Genomic DNA, 15,056 nt, shown 5'->3' on the forward strand with positions numbered 1-15,056 from the left:
CAAACTCTATTCATAAACTGGGGTGGGGGAATCAAGCAAATAGCTGTCTCCTTAATCGCATTATGCCTAGTTCTTTAACAGTTTTGCAGGGAAATGGGAAGTGAAATAAAATAATACAGAAAAGTGAAACTTAATATATGTACAAGGAGGCGTAGGAGGAAAAAATCTTCATGCAAATTGAAGCTGTAGAAATAATTTAAAATTTTTAAAAATATAGTATCCTCCAGATGAAGTAACTTGTTAGTGTTCTGCATCCTCCCCTCCCTTCATAAAAGCTGACGCTTTCAGCTATGCCAGGCAAAAGTGAATTACAGCAGTCACCTCACTCTTCATTTATAAAACAGAAGGGGATCTGGAGTGGAAACATGCTAAACTGCAGCGACTGAAATGAAAATGCTTGAAATACATCCTTGCAAATGACGTGAAGTCAAGTTGCTATATAGATCTATATAAACAAGTTTTGATGTTAGCTCTTAAGGCCTCTAGATCTGCATAGGTGACATCCCCCTAACATCTGCTAGGAGATGGACATTGTGACAGTGACTGAACTGAAGCAGCACCTGCTGCTAAAGCTGTCGTTAAGCTGTAATTAGAAAAGCTGTGGTGGGTTGAGCTTTTCTGGTGTACACATGGGAACGTTTTGCTGTGGTTGCTTCAAAAGCAAAAACAAAGAGTGGTAACCCACAGACAGGGGAATAAAAAAAACCCTATGGCTTTAAGAGGGTTAGTTCTGGGATGTTAGGAAATCCTAACTGAAATTAGAGTGTGGTCACATCCCTTGTAAGAAGTTGCATAACTTAACATGCGTGAAGCCAAATAAAGTCTTCCATGCCTGGAGTCCTTGAGCTAGCTATGTATGTACGTATTGTTCTTAAATTGCTTGTGCTGGAGGAAGGCAGGTTTGTTCCGAGCAATCTGTGCTCCTGGGGATTGATAGGCACACTGACACTTCTGCAGTTTAAGGCTTATATGTGTTCATATTAAATCTGTTTCAAATTGTGGTTTATCTTTTTTTTTCTGCCTTCCTTTCTTTCTCACTCATTAGGCATCCTGAAACAGATAATGACTCAGGGATACATACTTCCTTCCTTCAGTCTTACTAGGGCACTTGCTTGAAGACCATGTCCTACTACCAGCAATTTATTTTATTACATTTGATTAGTAACTAGCATAGGAACTGACTGGTAGAAAAATCTGGTGGTTGGAATCAAGAGTTTAGAAAGAGGTAGATGCAGAGAAAATCGAGCGAAAGGCAGATGAGAAAACAACCAAATCTGGAATTAGCTTCAGCCATAAACTAGGACTTACTTCAATGATGCTGAAGTTATTGTTAAGATGCACCTGAAGGTGCAGAGCTACTTTTCTATATGTAAAGAGATATGAGTAGACATGAGCTAAAATCATCAAAGTCTCTGAGGCTAAGATTGCTCTGAAAAAATCTGACTGCATATACCTCTGCAGCATATATGTGTGTGTGTGTATATATATATATATATATATATTCTATGATATATATATATCATAGAATCATTAAGGTCGGGAAAGATCTCCAAGATCAGCTGGTCCAACCATCACCCTACTACCACTGTCACTCACTAAACCATGTCCCTAAGCACCATGTCCAACCTTTCGTTGAACACCCCCAGGGACGGTGATGCCACCACCTTCCTGGTCAGCTGTGCTGGGTCTGTCTGGGATGGAGTCACCTTTTCCTGCAGCAGCCCATACAGTGCTGTGCTCTGCACTCATAGCTAGAACAGTGCTGGTAGCACTCCAGTGTTGTGTCTGTTGCTGCATAGTACTGGCACAGCATCAGGACTCCCTCCAAGCCCCCAAGAGCCAGCAGGCTGGGGGTGGGCAAGTGACGGGGAGGGGACATCACCAGGGCAGCTGACCTAAACCGACCAAAGGGATATTCCATAACATGTGGTGTCACACCCAGCAATAAAAAGGGGGGCTCTCGTGGTGGAAGGTCCTGTCCTCCCAAACAACCGTTACGCATTTTGAGGCCCTGCTTCCCAGGACATGGCTGAACATCGCTCGTTGATGGGAAGTAGAGAATAACTTTTTTTTTTCCCTTTCTCTCTGTGCTTCTGCATGGCCTTTTTTTTTTTTTTTTTTCCTTTCCCTTTAGTTAAATCATACTGATCTCAAACCTCAAGATCTTTGTGTCGTATTTTCTCCCCCTTCCTTTTTGAGGAGGGGGGAGTGAGAGAGTGGCCATGGTGGAACTCAGCTGCCCACCTGAGTAAAACCACCACAGCAACCTGTTCCAATGCCTGACCCCTCTTTCTGAGAAGAAATATCTCCTAACTTACAACCTGAACCTCCCCTGGCGCAACTTGAGGCCATTTCCTCTAGTCCTGTCACTAGTTATCTGTGAGAAGAAGCCAACCCCCAGCTCCCCACAACTTCATTTCAGGTAGCTGTAGAGAGCAATAAGGTCTCCCCTGAGCCTCCTCTTCTCCAGACACAACAACCCAACTTCCCTCAGCTGCTCTTCACAGGACTTGTGCTCCAGGCCCTTCACCAGCTTCGTAGCCCTTCTCTGGACATGCTCCAGGGCCTCGATGTTCTTCCTGTAGTGAGGGACCCAAAACTGAACACAGTACTCAAGATATGGCCTCACCAGAGCAGAGTACAGGGGCACGATCACCGCCCTGGCCCTGGTTCTGCTGGCTACACTATTCCTGATATAAGCCAGGATGCCGTTGGCCTTCTTGGTCACCTGGGCACACTGCTGGCTCATGTTCAGGCAAGCATTGACCAACACCCCCAGCTCGTTTTCCTCTGCGCAGTTTTTGAGCCGCTCTGCCCCAAGGCACATGCTTCAGAAAACTGTTGATGCTCAATGAGATATTTCACTATGGAGGTATTCATTACATGAGTGAATATATTTAGTGGACTAAGAAAAGTACCTCACTGTTCAGAGGATACTCCGTATTTTTTCCTCTCCTCCCCTTATTTCTCTCACCTGTTAAAGTGAAGATCTCTCTGCCACCTTCTGTGTATGTGCAGGAGTGTCTGGCCCCTGCAGGGGAGGGCTGGCTTTATGGGCTCCTCTTGCTGAGCAGGAGGGGAGGCTGTAACACATTTCAGAAGAGGAATGAGATTGTGGGTGAGAGGCGGAAACAACCTTGACCTTTTCAAAGGATTCTTAAATACCAACTGGCATGGGATTCTTCCTTAAAATTGCTAATACTTCCCCACCCAACTTCACTGAAGCTTCTGAGCTTGGATATTGGTGGTTCAGAAACAGCAGATACTGTTGCAATCTTGGTGAACCAGAGAAAGCAATGATTTTCTGCTGCTTCCTGCTCATCTCAAGCAAGGGTTTGGAAATCAAGAGTCGAGGAACAGAGAGAAGGCAGGAGTCAAAAGAGGAAACTTCTTGCAGGGAAGGGGAATTAGTGGGAGAGAAAATAAAACCATATTATTCTAATTGAGTTGAATTTGGGGCAATAGAAAAGCTGTACGCTGTAGAAACCTTCTACAATGATAAAATGGGAAAAAGCCAACAAGCATCCTAAAGAGTTTACTGTGCTGGTGTGTATGGTTAGTGGTGGTTGTAGTAGTTACTTTTTTTTAATTATATTTTTATTATTTTCTCCCCAATTGTTTCTGGCTGTTTCCTTTTTCTTACTGTAGGAGTAAAATGTTATTCTCCTCCTCTTCCCCTCATCCTCTTTGGAGTAGCTTCTCTGGCAGATGAAACATCAAGAAGAAGGTGAGTGTTCCATCAAATCAGTATTATACATTCACGCAATCTTAATTTAGGGCTTTCATAACTGGAGACAGCATATTGGAGGCTTTCCCCTTCCCTGCGTTATACAGGTGAATATTCCAGTGGTCTTGTTTGAATTACAAGAATGGAGCTTGAAGACGAAACACTCCTACCACCTCTTCTCACCTTCTACAAATAGTTCATTAGTTTCTGCAGAGGAAAAATCTGTGCTGATCTTTGCCTTTACATAACTTATAGTTTTATTATCAAGTTAAACTCAAAACAATAGCAAGCTTTTTGATTTGGTGAAGATTAAAATCTGTCATTGTGTGGTTTCACTGTGCCCTCAGGATTGTTTCAGGCAACTGGTGAAATACTTCGGTCAATTTAGTCTTCACAAAAAGAAAATTATCTGGCATGAGCTGGCTCTTAAGGGTCCTGAATTCCATGTTCACACAAATGAGAAATTTGGCTTCGTGACATCACTTGCTTTGCATTTTTCAGTGTTTATCTTCTATCTTCTTCTCTCCCTGCATTACCTTGGGGAGTACAGTTCCTTCTGGAGAAAGGACAAGCTATCAGGAGTAGAAATAGATTTTAATGGGGAAAAAGATGTTTAAAATGCCCTCCTGTGTGGCTGCTATGTGCATCTGTGTTTTTTTATTATTATTCATTTAATCTAATAAAGCTTTCATCAAAGCTCAACTGCAACAAGTTCTGAAACCTGTCTGTACTGTACTATCTTATCTTCTTTTTCCAAAGCCTATAAATGCTTGTCACAAAAAATGTGGTCTCTTATGACCTGGGCAAATACTTACCTGGTAGTTGCTTGCCCACTTTCTTGTCCTCTTGCTCTTGCATGTGACTTCTTCACCAGCTCCAAGCAGAGACCTTATGCTGCATATTTTGTGTGGCATTGGCTTTATGCTTGTGTGTGTGCAGCTCGGTGTAATGGGACTCCTCTCACTCCTTGCATGAAGCTATTTAGGTTCTATTACACGCTGCCGGCTTGTAAACAATGACTATTCAGAACTTGAAAAGTTACGTGAGATTTCATTTTTGGTGTGACTAATATGCTGAAACTTTTGTCTAAGCCTTTTCTCTTTCTTGGCTCATGTTTTGAGGTGTTGTATGTGTTCATTTTCTGAACTTCACAAAACTGAAATTCAGCATTCAGTCACTTCTGCTGGTATGTCACTTCCATGAGTAAAGAACACCAAAAGACAAAGAACGCCATTAAAAGCAAAACTGTACTCCATGCCTAAATTAGTTCAAGATCTTTTGGAGTGTTAGGTGAAAGCTATGAAAGCTGCCTTTTGTTTTTCCAGTAGCGTTATACTCACTTTTCATCACTGCAGTCTGTAAGTGCACCCTGACTGGCTAAAGGGAGTGGAATTGCAGAGCAGGAAAGTTTAAACTAGGAGCCTTTCAATCTGTATCCTTCCTTTCCAGCAAGCTGCCATTTACGGGGGGAAGGGAGGGAGGGGGGGAGCAAAAAAAGCCACCACCAAGAACAACAGGCAATTGTCTTTTCCACTTTTCTCACACCCACGTTATCTGAAGCAATTGTAAAAGTCATGAGCCAAAAAACAGTCAAGATACTGAAGTTTTAGCGCTTTCTAATACAAGACAGAAAACTTGATGTCTTACCTACGAAGAATTTCAACAAATTCAGGCAGGATATCAGGAAAGTACAGTCTACTGCTCCGAGGAGCCTCTGCTTTAAATGAGGAAGTGCTGAAGTGAGGCAGGATATGAAGCAATGACTCAGATATCTAGGGCTGTGTTTCTTGACTATTTGAGGAGCAAAAGGAATTACTGAGGGCACTCACTATGGTATACTCAGCTGACGTAAAACTTGCTAGCTACCACTTTACCAATAGTAAAAGCTCAAGAGCGTTGTTTTACATTTTGTCTTTTCCTTGCCTACCTCAACCCCTATACTGCCCAGAAGAAGAAAGCATTCCTGAAGATCATAAACTTAAAGATGCTACACAGACAGAGGATCCATAAAATATGACACAGATCTCAAATGTAGCGATTTATCTTCTGAAGGTCAACCTGCAGCCTTTTAGTGGTGTGAAGTTGTCCTGGCATTTATTTTCTTTAAAATACAGGGAGTGCATCATAGGAAAACACTGGGTGATTTGTGTTTAATTATACTTGTTTTGTGATTATTTATTTTTTTGTTAATAGCCCCAAACTTTAGGTGCTTATGGTAGTACATTGTTCTAGTATTGTAGTCCTTTCTGGAAGAACTGTCTACCTCTTGTCCTATAAAACACACCTCTACCAAGAAGCATTTCTTAGCAAGAATGTGCCACTAGAAGATATTCAGGTAAGGTTTTTGGTAATGCCTTAGAAACAGCTCTTGTAACTTAGCTCAAGCAGGCACTTGAGACTTTGCTTGGTTCTTTTCATTAGGAAAAGAAATTGTTTTGTATCATCCTTTTTCTTTGTGTGTGTGTGTATGTGTTTTGAAAATAAAACAAACAAAAAAAAAACATCAGGTTCTCTTACAATGGGTTTTAACTGACATCCATATATTTAGTGTCCTGTACACCTGAACACAGAGGATATCACTCAGTTTCCAAACATGCCTTTTTAATTTCTATAGTATAAAAACAAACAAACAGACCACCCTCTGCCTCCTGCTCTGAAGTAGAGCATTTTTTTAAAAAAAGCAGAAAACAAATTTTTTTTTTTGGCTTCAGCCAAACCTGGTAGAATCCCATCTCTTCCTTGAGAGAGCTCTTTCTCACATCTTGGTGAGGTGTCAACTTGGATGGGGATGCCTGGTGTGCTCTGCTATGTTATTTCATAATGGAATTTATTTTCTTTCTGTGCATTTGCTAGCATAGCTATCACTTCACTGAGGTTTTGTTGCACGTGGTTGCATAACCGCACAATTCAACACTTACCTCTTTCCATTTCTGAAGCGTATTAGATTCTGTTCAGCTGTCTTCTCTGCCACTTTCTGGATAGTCCCTCTTGCATTGAATGTAGTCTTTCTGACATCTCCCTTCATCTGTTTTAAAAAGTGTTTGCATGACAAGGTTGTTTGTGTGTGCATACACCTATGATGCACTGCTAGTCTTGAACTTCACACTGTAGAAATAAGCCATAAGAGGCATACCAGATGATTTAAAATGATTAGCATTCTAGACACTGCTGTCTTTCTTCTCAAATCCTCCACTGCTTGGACTACAAAAAGAATTAACTATTTAGTTATATTGGATGAATTTAAACATTGATATGTAACACTAAACTTCAAAGCAATTTTTTGTATAAGTTTGATTTTATTTTTTTTCCAATTAAGCCAGAATTTAACTGAAGAAACTCTAGGAAGTCATGCTTCATTATACTAGAAAACCAAACAACAAAATAAAAAACAAAATCAACCAAACAAAAAAAATGCTGTACTATGTGTGAGTTCTGAGAAGTAACACTTTATAAATAAGTCAGCTTTGTGATAGTGTTTCAGCAATATAATGTTTCTCATTCAACTTACGTTGTAGTGGAATTGCTCATTCTCTCCTGTGATACTGATGATTCTGAGTATTGCTGGAGGCATTTTGCTTTTGGAAAACTTTGAATGCCTGATGCAACTCACATTAGCAGAGAGCTAAGACAGCACATCGGAAAATCCTTCTGAGTTAATACAAGTTACTCTTGTGCACTGAAGCACAGTACTGGAAGACTTCTGAAAGTAAAATCCTGATGAAGCACAAAAGCATCTATGATTGCACTAACATCATGAGACAGATGTACTTTTTTTTTCATGTTCTTCTGAAGGCTTATTTCATCATAGGAAAATACTCCAAGAGCTCTTATGTCAAACAAAGCAGAAATCTTGTCTAAGTTAACAAAGCTATTGAAATCATTTACATGTGAAGTCCAATTCCAAGTAAAAGAAAATCACTTCAAAACTAAGTTCAAGATTTCAAAGGTGTATCCATAATGTTTCATATATCGTTTCCTTTTTTATGTGCTTGGAACAGTTCTGAGGTATTAGGTAACTGAACCTAACTTTAAAACATCAGCTGAAGTGATTCTTTAGTGCATCTAGAGATCTGAATAGCCTTTTGCAGTATGTACCCTATCGAGTCCTATGTCAATAAATACTCCAAATTTTTCTTGGGTTTGGTCTTTGGAGAAATGCAGTGATGTTGTGATTAAGTACCTTCTAGCACAAAAATCCTAAGAATTGAAAGGCTACTATATTCCAGCATTGTTCCTCAGTATCCTCCATCTCTTCTATTCCATCATTTTCTCACTCTATTACTCTGTTCCTGTCTTGCATAAGCAGGCAGTGGATCTGGATTACTAATACTTTATTTCCAAAACTGCTCAGTGTATGAAAATACAGGAGTCACAGATGTATACCTTCCAGTGCTTTGAAACGAAGGTCCCATGTTAGGAGGTCATGGACACATATCTATTACTCAGTTTGATTTTCAGTGATTAAGACAAATTATGCTGATCTGTGATGAGTGCTCAGCAGGTTAAACCATACCAAAATGTACGATGTTCTTTCAAGAACACTAATCCCTTTGACAAAATTAATGAACTGACGTACTATGATTGCTTGGTGTTTGTTCTTCTGTGCTACACTGAATGTAGTTAAGTATGAAATAAAAAAAGGAGTGGGCAATAGCATAAAATTGGTTTATAATTATTTATCTTGACAGGGAAAAGACTGAACTATAGGATGGGGATGTTCATACAAATATGTTTTTAACCTTCCCTTCCTCTTTCTTCAATGTACTCCTGTTAAACTTTGCATGGATTTGAGTCACTGGAAGGAGATTGCTGTTGCTGTGATTATACAATTTGTTAATGTTCTCTCAAAATCCAAGTGTAACTCTCTCTCCAAAAAAGCTCACACCAGGATTGATGATATTGAGAGGAACCTCTGTAGTTCACCTGGTTTAACTCTCCTGCGCAGGGAGGACCACCTAGAACCGGTTGTATCGTGTCCAGATAGCTTTTGAATATATCTAAGGGAACGAAACTCCACAACCTATCCAGGTAACCTGTGCTAGTACTCGATCATCTGCATGGTAAAGAAGTGCTTCCTGATGTTCAGGTGGAGCCTCCCGTGTTTCAGTTTGTGCCCATTGCTTCTTGTGCTAGCACTGGGCACTACTGAAAACAGCCTGGGTCTGTCTTCATTGCATTTTCCCTTCAGGTGTTTATGGACATTAACAAGACCTGTGCTGAGCCTCATCTTTTCCACCCTGAACAGTCCCAGTTCTCTCAGCTTCTCTTAATAGGAGACATGCTCCAGTCCCTTTGTCATTTTCATGGTGGCATCTCTCCAGTATGTCCATGTCTTTCTTGTTGTGGAGAGCCCAGAACTAGACACAGTTTTACAGGTGTGGCCTCACCAGGGCTGAGTAGAGGAGAAGGATCACCTCCCTTGACCTGCTGGCAGCCTCTGCATGTACTGGTGCCTAGGGTTGTTCCTCCCCAGGTGCAGGACTTTGCACTTCACGTTGAACTTCATGAGATTCCTGTCAGCTCATTTCTCCAGCTTGTTGAGGTCAGCACCATTCCTCCCAGTTTAGTTCCCTCAACCAATGCGCTGAGGGTGCATGCTGCCCCATTATCCAGATCATTAATGTAAATGTTGAAAAAGGCTGGAGACAGTATCGACCCCTCAGGTACTCTGCTTGTCGCTGGCCTCCAACTAGACTTTATGCCACTGATCATGACCCCAGGGGCATGACTAATCAGCTAGTTTTCAGTCCACATCATTTTTTTATTCGTCTTGTCCATACACAAACAGCCTGTCTATAAGGTTCATATGGGAAACGGTGTTTAAATTCTTACTGTAGTCAAGGCGAATATTATCCACTGTTCTCCCCTTCTCCACCAGACCAGTCGTTTCGTTGTAGAAGGTTATCAGGTTGGTCAAGCTCAACTGCCACATGGTGAATCCCTTGTTCACTGCTACTGATGACTCCTGTCCTTCACATGCCTGGGATTAGCTGCTCCATCACCTGCCCAGGGATGGAGGTGAGTCTGACTGGCCTGTAGTTCCCTGTATCCTACTTTTTGCCCTTCCTGAAGATAGAAATGGCATTTGCTTTTCTCCAGTCCTCAGGCCATTTTCCCAACCACTATGACTAATCAAGGATTATTAAGAGTGGCCTTGTAATGACATCAGACGGCTCCCTCAGGACTCATGGGTCACAGTGCCCATGGTTTGCTTAGGTATGACATGATACTCTTCCACCAAGGATACATATTCCTTGCTCTAAATTTTTCCCGTGGTCTCTGGGACCTGTGTTTCCTGAAGGCTGGCCTTGCTAGTAAAGTCTGAGGCAAAAAAGACACATTCAATACCTCAGCCTTTTCCATGTCCTGTGTAACCAGGTCTCCTATCTCCTTCAGCAGTGGGCCTGTGTTCTCCCTACCTTTGCTTTTGTCAGTGATGTGCCTACAGAAACTCTTCCTGTTGTCTTTGGTATCCGTTTCTAGATTCAATTCCAGATAGTGTTTGGCTTTTCTAACTTTTTCTAACTAATCCCTGCACACTTGGACAGTTTCTTGTCTTCCTTGTAGGTTACCTATTCTTGTTGCCACCCTTTGTAGGCTTCCTTTCTGGTTTCAAGTTTTTCCAGGAGCTCCTTGTTCATCCAAAGGCCTCCTGGCCTTTCTGCCTGACTTTATTGGGATGGACTAAATACAGAACACAAGTATGGTCATAGAATCATTCAGGTTGGAAGAGACCTCTAAGATCATCTAATCCAACCTTTAACCTAGTAGTAAAGTCTACCACTAAGCCATGCTTCCAAGTTCTAAATCTATATGTTTCTTGAAGACCTTCAGTGATGGTGACTCAACCACTTCCCTGGGCAGCCTATTCCAATGCTGCACAACCCTGTCAGTAAAGAAATTTATCCTAATATCCAACCTAAACATCCTCTGGCACAACTTGAGGCCATTTCCCCTTGTCTTATCTCTAGGTGCTTGGGAGAAGAGCCCAATTCCCACCACCCTACAACTTCCTTTAAGGTAGTTGTAAAGTACAGTAAGATCTCCATTGAGCCTTCTTTTCTCCAAATCAAAGAACCCTCAGTCACTCTTCATAAAACCTGTTTTCTAGACTTTTCTAGACCCTTCACCATCTTCTTTGCCCTTCTTTGGACATGCTCCAGCACCTTGATGTTCTTGTAGTGAGGGGCCCAGAACTGAAAACAGCATTCAAGGTGTTGCCCATACTGCGTGCGTTGGTGTAGATGTGCTTCAGTTGGGCTAGTGATCTTTCCACCTTTTTTTTTTGTGCAGAGAAGCCCTAATTCATGTATGACCATTCCCAGGCAGTTTTGTGATTTCTAACCAGTCAATGTCCCTTGTGCCCTTGCTGCCACGTGGCTCTCCATTCCCTACCTCTGCAGGGGTGGCAGACTGATGGACCTTGCTAGCACACCATCCTGTAACTATTGTTATAACACCCCCAGGCTTGTCTCTGTCAAGTCTGTTTTTATCCCTTTCCCCCTTCAAATCTAGTTTAAAGTCCTATCAATGAGCCCTGCTAACTGCTGAGCAAAGATTCCCTTTCCTCCTTAGAGACAGGTGAACCACATCCATTGCCAGCAGGCCCGGTGTCTTGTAAAACAGCCCATGATTTAAAAAAAAAAAAAAAAAGTTTTGCCCGTGACACCAGGAGCCAGATATTGATTTGGTGGCTCTTCCTGTTCCTCACCTCATCAGCCCCTGCAACAGGAGGGACAGAGGAAAATTCCACCTGTGTTCCTGACCTCTTAACTAGCTGTCCCAAGGCCCGGAAGTCTCTTTTGATTGCCCTTGGACTTTGTCTTGAAGCTTTATCACCGCCTACCTGAAAAATCAATAATGGGTAATAGTCTGAGGGCCGAACCAGGGCAGGAAGCTCTCTCTTCACGTCCCTAATCCAGGCCCTAGTAATGATGAGACAAGCTATGAAGCTGGCGTCAAATCTTTAAACTGATTCACGCACTAAAGATCACTGCCTAATGCTTTGTTGGTTTTCAGTCTCTGGGGATGCTCAGTTCAGTGCCTAGAAATGTTCATCTGGTCAGTAGCTTTTTTGTGCTATTTTTAGGTTGTATATACATTTTTCCTTTTTTTTCTTGTCTCTTCTCTAGTTACTGAATCCTTCATATTTGCTAAAAGGCTTTCAGTGGAAGTGAAATATGGTCCTCTTTTCCATAGAATACAGAAATCCACTTTTTTTCAAATCATAGTTACATACATATCTACTACTTTGAACACTGTAAATCAAATGCTTTTCAAAGTCAGAGCTAGGCTGTTTTCACCACTTACAGGTGAATGGGTGGAAAAAGCGAGAGTTTATATCACTTAATCTGCAGTATTTGGAATATAAACTTGGATTTAACTACATATTGCTTCAGACTGGATAAGGAAGTTTCTTTCAGTTCTGTGTAAGCGTGTTGTAACCTTTCGATGTTCCTCTTTTAACTTTATTTTTCATCTCCTTTTCTTTTTACAGTCAGAATGGCTTGTGACCTTGCTGGCATAGAACTCCCCCAAAAAATGAGTCACAAATTTTTGTCTGTTATGCATAACTAATCATTAAAACTGATAACCTTACCTGGTGTTATCAATAAAATGGATTTTTCCTCCTCCCACCCCCCCTTTTTTTTTTATCAGATGAACTAAATAATACAAACAGTCTTAATCAAGCTCACACCAGAAGGAAAGTACAAACTTCATTTGTCAGTATGAGTGGAAGACAGCAAAGTGTGGTTTTTTTTTGGGTGAGGCTGTATAGATTTATTCCTTCTTCAGTCCAGGTGGAAACAAAAAGACTATTTGCATCAGTCTGGTGAGCACTCAGATCTATGTACTTTAACTGGTGTTTTGGGTTTGGCTATAGACTGAATTTTTCCATCCTGTGAGAAGCATTCCTAGTTGCAATGAGTTTCACTTGTTTCTACTTGTTTTGAGGTAACATGGTCCATTCATGCCATGTGGCTAGGACTCTTAATCTAGAGTAAGGGAATATTTGGGTATGAAGAAATGAGTACTTGTGTTGGCTTTTGAATCATTTGATCAACTGCTGAACCACTTTCATGGTGCAACTAGAGCAGCAAAAATTGAAGAAACATGTCTGCTTGCAAAAGAAGAGGTGACAAGCAGCAGTGCTGCCGTCCAAGATGAGAAATGTTCTTTTAAGTCCTGGCAATAGCAGACACTTGGCAAGAAGCACACATACATGGCTGAGACCTAATGACCTGAATGTGCTTGCAGAAATGGGAACAAAAAATCAGCTTGACTGTGAGAAAAGAATGAGAGCAAAGTTGATATTTTGCTACTTTTGTCAGTCTGATCCCCTAAGGGACAAAGCTTCCAGGCTGACTGATAAGCCGCTTGTTCCTCTCTGAGATCACTTCTCTTTTATTTCTCTTTTATCACAAAACCTTTACGTGGGTGTCTGCCCACATGTTCAGGATCTCAGACACTCATCAGTTCATGCTTTTTCTGCAAGAGTTTTCATGGCTGTATTTGCCATGAGGCTTCTGTGGGCTTTCCTGGGGAAAAGCAGGAAGCACAGGGAGGTGTTGAAGGCGTATGTTGCTCCAGGCATCTACGCTCTCCTACCCACTCAAGTGAGGCATGGCCTCACCTGCCTGGTTGGGCAGGGCAGGGGCTGTGTGGGCTGGCAGTGACGCCTCACCTGCTGATGTGTGCATCACATTCCAGCCAGCTAATTTACAAGTGTAATAACACTTTTGTGGATGTAACCGGATTTCTCTCTGGCCCTTCTAACTGTATAAGCCAAGCGTTGAGTGCCTATGCTGTGCTCTCCATCAGAGGAGAGAGAAATGTACTTTGGAGATTCAGCGTAGTCACGTTAATGCCGTCTTCAGTCCTTATGAGCAGTTAGATCATTGCTAATTGGAGGAGTGGGTCTTTCACTCAGACATGACAGAGAAACCATGAGATCCAACAGCAACCCCCCCTACTACTTGGTTTATGCAACACTAGGCATGCCATGTGGTGTCTTGTGCGAGTTTTCCCAACCCAAAACATACATTTCTAAACACAAGCAACAAAATGGTTGCACACAAGAACACAACCCTCCGCACGTGACACTCTTCCTATTGACTCTGTTATTGGGTCTGTAGTGTGCATGTGTTCGGTTTGACACTTTTACCATGGAAGAGGAACTCCCTGGGGCATTCCTATTGTTCAGGTCTTAGGCTGCTTTCCAGGAACATGTCAGCTCTGCTTTCTTCTTACATCTTTTTTTCTGCCATACTTGATGGTCTGTGACTGCACCTGGACCCTAGGACTTGCATCGCACCCTTGAATTACGCAACTGCTGACAGCCACAGTGGCTTGAGTGCTCCCCAGCCTTGCTTCTATTTGTGCTAGGCAGGGTGACATGAGTCATGGTACTTTTCTTAAGGCGCACACATGTTTTTCTCCTTTGATCCCTCTGACAGCTTGGTTCACGCCTTCTCTAGAGTGGAGATGCCTCCCTGGGTTGACTGAACCGTTAGCGTGTGGTGAGACAAAATGGTCTGACTTTGCTCCTTGCTCAGTGCAACTACTGATCTCACACACAGGTGTCCATGATGGGAGTGCTCCTCTTCTCCATAGAGTGCCCCAGCCCCTGGGGCAAAGGAGCTCTGGTTTCTGATCTCAGAGAAACTTGAGCTTTGCAGAATATAGTGCTGCAGCTCCATCAGTTCTTGATCTTTGCAGAAGGCTTTTTGTTACTAGAAGGCTATACTCTGTAAATATTAACAGCAATTGAAGGGCCAATTTTGCAGATGTTATGTGCAGTCCTCTACCCTTGACCTATCAGAAATTGGTCTAGTAGTGGGGAAATTGCTTGCTTGAGCAGCAGCTGCTGTGCTGCATGTGTCCAAAGGCTCTTATAGCCCAGCATCCTCTCTGTGACTGTGACCCAGACAGAGAGCAGGGTGAGCAGAGACTTTGTGACTGGGGAAGTCTAAAGTAATACTTGTCCAGAGCTCGCCCTGGCCTTTGTCTAGGAGTGCTGTCCATTTTAGCTACGTTTCAAGAGAGGAAGCACAATTTTTTTCTTAGTGTGAAAGTTCAGGCAGGCTCTGATAACTGCCTGTTTACTTAATCTGTTGGCATTCTGCCAACACACAGAGAGCAGCATCCCAAAAGGGACAGAATAAGAATGTGTGGTCTTGGCAATGAACAGCAACACCAGCTTTGACTTGTTCTAGGGAAGAGGTGTGAGGTGGGAATAAGATACAGATATTTCCTCCCTGAAAAGTAAGAAGTCTGAACAAAGCAGTGACATTGGGATAGTCTTTGCATTCTGTCTGTGTCAGTTCTG

General features: G+C 42.1%; 1 gene segment (V, D, J or C); it reads right to left on the reverse strand.

The window, feature by feature from the left end:
- The window catches only part of LOC106036098 (T cell receptor beta variable 2-like), a 34,906-nt gene extending 29,371 nt beyond the window's left edge, over positions 1 to 5,535 (reverse strand). The window contains exons 1-2 of the V gene segment in view: positions 5,375 to 5,535; positions 2,975 to 3,083 (exon numbers count right to left, since the gene is read on the reverse strand).
- Positions 5,536 to 15,056: the final 9,521 nt, after the last annotated feature.

This window comes from Anser cygnoides, chromosome 1 (genome assembly GCF_040182565.1).
Source record: "Anser cygnoides isolate HZ-2024a breed goose chromosome 1, Taihu_goose_T2T_genome, whole genome shotgun sequence".
Taxonomy (NCBI): domain Eukaryota; kingdom Metazoa; phylum Chordata; class Aves; order Anseriformes; family Anatidae; genus Anser; species Anser cygnoides.